This window comes from Sphaeramia orbicularis, chromosome 4 (genome assembly GCF_902148855.1).
Source record: "Sphaeramia orbicularis chromosome 4, fSphaOr1.1, whole genome shotgun sequence".
Taxonomy (NCBI): Eukaryota; Metazoa; Chordata; class Actinopteri; order Kurtiformes; family Apogonidae; genus Sphaeramia; species Sphaeramia orbicularis.
In genome coordinates this window covers 50,257,015-50,261,737 of record NC_043960.1, presented here as the reverse complement: position 1 = coordinate 50,261,737, position 4,723 = coordinate 50,257,015, and the positions used below count along the sequence as shown (strand labels likewise).

Sequence of the window (4,723 nt, the reverse complement as noted above, 5' to 3'; positions counted from 1 at the left end):
CATAGGCAGACAAAATAATAGCCCACCTCTGTATACACACCGCTGCCATTTTGGAAGTCCCTTGCATTCTCCAAACAGCGTGAGCAGAGGTTTATGGTCAGTGATCAAATTGAACTTCCGCCCCCACAGATATTGATGGAACTTCTTCACTCCAAACACCAAGCTCAATGCCTCCTTTTCTATCTGTGAGTAGTTCTTCTCCGCTGGTGAGAGCGTATGCGAAGCATAGGCTATTGGATGCTCTTGTCCATCATGTGTTGTGGCCTGAATAACGGCTCCAATTCTGTATGCTGAAGTATCACATGCAAGAGAAAGTGGAAGACTTGGATCATAGTGAACTAACACCTTGTCACTGGTTAACATTTCTTTGCACTTATCAAAAGCGCTCTGCTCCACTTTACTCCACTTCCATTTTGTTTGGTCTTTCAGTGGTCTGTAGAGTGGGGCTAAAACAGTACTTTGTTGTGGTAAAAAGTGACCATAGTAGTTCACTTACTCCAGAACAGCTCTGAGCTCTTTGATGTTTGTGGGTGTTGGAGAATCATGTATGGCTCTGACCTTGTCTTCAGAAGGGTAAACTCCTTTTCCATCCAACACATGACCAAGGTACTTGATTTTGTGTCTTCCTGAAGTCACACTTTGACTTTTTAACTCTCAGGCCGTTTTCTTGCAGTCGCTATAGAACTCTGTCACGGTTCATCAGATGCTCAGCTTCGTCCCTGCCCATCACCAGCAGGTCATCCAAGTAGACCACAACGCTGAGGTCCTTCATCACATTCTCCATGATCCTTTGGAAAATGCTGACAGCAGAATTAATGCCAAAGCAAAGCCAGTTGTATACAAACAGTCCTTTATGCATATTCACAGTTGTATACTTTTTTGACTCTTCATCTAGAAGGACTTGTTGGTAAGCAGCTGCCAGGTCTATTTTGGAGAATATCTTCCCCCCACATAATGCTGCCAGAACCTCTTCAATGCATGGTAGTGGGTATGTTTCAGTGTTTGTAGCCTGGTTCACGGTTACCTTATAGTCGCCACACAAGCGGATACGGAAGCCACTGGAGCAGCCCACTCGCTGTGCTTCACAGGGCTGATGACACCATCTTTTTCCAGGCGCTCCAGCTCTTTTTGTACCTTTTCTTTCATTGTGAAGAGCAGGACACGAGATTTGTGGAACTTTGGAACTGCGTCACTCTTCACAGAAATTGTCACTTTAATGTCCTTTAATGTCCCCAACTCATTATTGAAAACATCATCGTATTTATTCAACACCTCTAGGATTGACTTGGGCTTTGTTGTTGGACTTGTAGTGCTTTCTGTGACTTTTTAAATAATTTTCCAGTTCAACTTGATGTGATCCAGCCATTCTCGCCCACACAGTGAGGGACTTCCTCCTGCCACTACTATCAGTGGTAGAGCAGTCTGCAGTCTGATTTTCATAAGTCACTTTTGCCATGAACTGTCCCTTTACTGAAATGGACTCTCCTGAGTAGCTTTTAAGTGCGATGCTGCTGCCCTCTAGTGGCACATATGAGAATGACTGCTCATGTATACACACTCCGAGATGATGCTGACTCCTGTGCATGTGTCAGTTTCCATCGGCACTTTTTTTCCATTTACATCAAAAATTGCCCTGTATGGCCACCAGCCAGCACCGCTTGCACTGAACACAGAAAGCATCAGGATGTCATCTTGTATTTCGTCAGCTTGGACATAGCCTGTCATTTTTCTGTCTTTCCGCTCACCGTTTCCCTTTTCCTTTTTCGCGTGCCTCTCACACGTCTGTCCTCCAGACTTGCACGCCTTCTGAATATGTCCGACTTTGCCACATTTATGACACTTTGCATCCTTGTAATAGCAATCACTGGCGCTATGATTATTTCCTTTACATCTGTAGCACCTTTGGTGTTTCGAAGACGAGCGCCGTCTCCCCTTTACCTTGTGAACAGCGGTGGCATCATCACCTTTCCTCAACTGCTGCGCATCCCGGTGGGCTGTCTCCATGTTAACAGCAAGCTCAACAGCTCCCGCAAAAGTCAGTCTATCCTCTGAGAGTAATTTGTGCTGGCATGCCTCAGAACTGACTCCGCTGGCAAATCCATCACGTAGAGCTTCATCCAGCCTGTCCCCGAAATCACACTTCACAGCAAGTTGGCGCAGCTCAGCAGCATATTCCGTTGCTGTCTGGCCGCTCTTCTGTACACATTTATGGTACCTAAAACGCTCGGCTATGACCAGTGGTTTCGGCTCATAGTAGTCTTTCAGAAAGGTCACAATCTGATCAAAAGTTTTGTCCTTTGACATATCAGGCTGAACCAGATTACATAGAAGGTCATACGTCGCTGCGCCGACCGAGCTCAACAAGACGGGAAACTTTCTTTCCATCGTTGACATCATGAGCTTCAAACAACAACTCCATGCGCTCAATGTAGGCGGACCATGATTCATTCTCAGGCTTGAACTCGTCCAGTCTCTGGAAAAGTACGCTATTATGACAAACTAAATCGATTTCCTCGTTGCCAGTTACATGGTGTACTTCAATAACGAGGCGAGGCACGCGTTTAGCAGTTTATGTGTCAAACTTCTGCGAGCAACATAACAGCGTAACATGAGGGGATCACAGACTGAACAATGTTTAGACATGTGCAGTAGAACTGAAAGCTAACTACGGCAAATCTGTAGGGTCAACCAAAACGCAAAATGCAATAGCCTTAATACACCACACTTACCTTAACATGGATCAGTCATCCTGTCCCCTTTGCAGAAGAACAGCCCCAAAGCCTGAGGTTTCCACCCCCATGCTTCGCAGTAGGTATGGTGTTCTTGGGATGCAACTCAGCATTCTTCTTCCTCCAAACACAACAAGTTGAGTTTTTACCAAAAGTTCAGTTTTGGTTTCATCTGACCACATGATATTCTCCCAATCGTCTTCTGGATCATCCATATGCTCTCTGGCAAACTTCAGACGGGCCTGGACGTGTACTGGCTTAAGCAGGGGGACACGCCTGGCGCTGCAGGATTTGAGTCCCTCTCGGCGTAGTGTGTTACTGATGGTAGCCTTTGTTACTTTGGTCCCAGCTCTCTGCAGATCATTCATCAGGTCCCTCTGCGTAGTTCTAGGAGCTTTGCTCACCATTCTCATGATCATTTTGACCCCACGAGATGACATCTTGCATGGGGCCCCAGATCAAGGGAGATTATCAGTGGTCTTGTATGTCTTCTTTTTTTTTTTTTTTTACAGTTGCTCCACAGTTCATTTATTCACACCAACCTGCTTGCCTATTGTAGAATCACTCTTCCCAGCCTGGTGCAGATCTACAATTTTCTTTCTGGTGTCCTTCGACAGCTCTTTGGTCTTGGCCATGGTTGAGTTTGAAGTCTGACTGTTTGAGCCTCTTGACAGGTGTCTTTTATACAGATAACGAGTTCAAACAGGTGCCATTAATACAGGTAACTAGTGGAGGACAGAAGAAGCTTTTTCAAGAAGTTACAGGTCTGTGAGAGCCACAAATCTTGCTTGTTTGAGGGTGACCAAATACTTATTTTCCACCATAATTTACAAATAAATTCTTTAAAAATCCTACAATGTGATTTCCTGGATTTTTTTTTTTCTCATTTTGTCTCTCATAGTTGAAGTGTACCTCTGATGAAAATTACTGACCTCTCTCATCTTTCTAAGTAGGAGAACTCGCAAAATCAGTGGTTGACTAAATACTTTTTTGCCCCCACTGTAGTTTGCTGATCACTGTCTTAACATTTTCTAATTCGGGGTTGTACAAATGATTTCAGGAAATTGTAATGATAATTATTTTAGGTGTGCTAAAATGAAATGTGTGTGTGACTTTGCACCACTAAACAGTCACATTCACAAGTGCTGTGACTGGCATAAAAGGAAAGTGTTGTTCTAAGAGTATGATTATAACATGTCAAACAAACTAACCCTTTGGTAACCCTACAGCTTACAACACAACTATAGAGCAACACAATAGCACACACCCTGCTGAGGGAGATAGTACTGTAATGGCTGTCACCTGAAGGCCTTATCAGGGCGAAGGCATGTGGTCATAGCCCCGACAAGTTTCTGATAGTCAATCATTCTCCGGGCTCAGATGACAACCTGTTTGTGAGCATTAGTTTGTACAAAATATGGCACTCTAGTACTCATCCCAACATTAAAGTTTTAGATTTGTCTTGTTTAAAGGACATTTCACATATATTGTTACAATTCTACCATGGCAGACATTAAAATCTCTACATATCGATCCATTATTAATTTCATGTTCATGTTTGTGTTCATCATACGCCTCAGGTTCACATCTTTACATGTAAACACCTTCTGCTAGAATCTTGTCATGGGTTAGTTTGACAGTGAAAGGCACTCTTCAGCATGGAATGATTAGAGAAAATGACTTGTTACATGAGATGATGAGGTCTTCTAGTGTGTAAACCTGCTGAGAAAGTAGGAATTTGTGTGCACCAAAGATAAAGGGAGGTTAAAATGCATGTAATTTATTATAGAGGGCAGAGATGGAGCTGTGTGTGAAGGTTAGTAGAACTTAAACGGCCTTAACCTGAAACACTGAAATTCCTTTAAGATCATGATATTATTAACTTCACCAAAAAAAATATGTAACTGGTTAGTTTATAATTCTGTAGGTAAAAAGAGTTCAGTAGATATAAAGAGGAACATTTACATTTAGATTACTCTCCCTAGACTTTTAAT

General features: G+C 43.1%; 1 pseudogene; it reads right to left on the bottom strand.

The window, feature by feature from the left end:
• Positions 1-492: 492 nt before the first annotated feature.
• On the bottom strand, positions 493-1,146 carry LOC115417601 (uncharacterized protein K02A2.6-like; annotated as a pseudogene).
• Between the last annotated feature and the right edge of the window lie 3,577 nt (positions 1,147-4,723).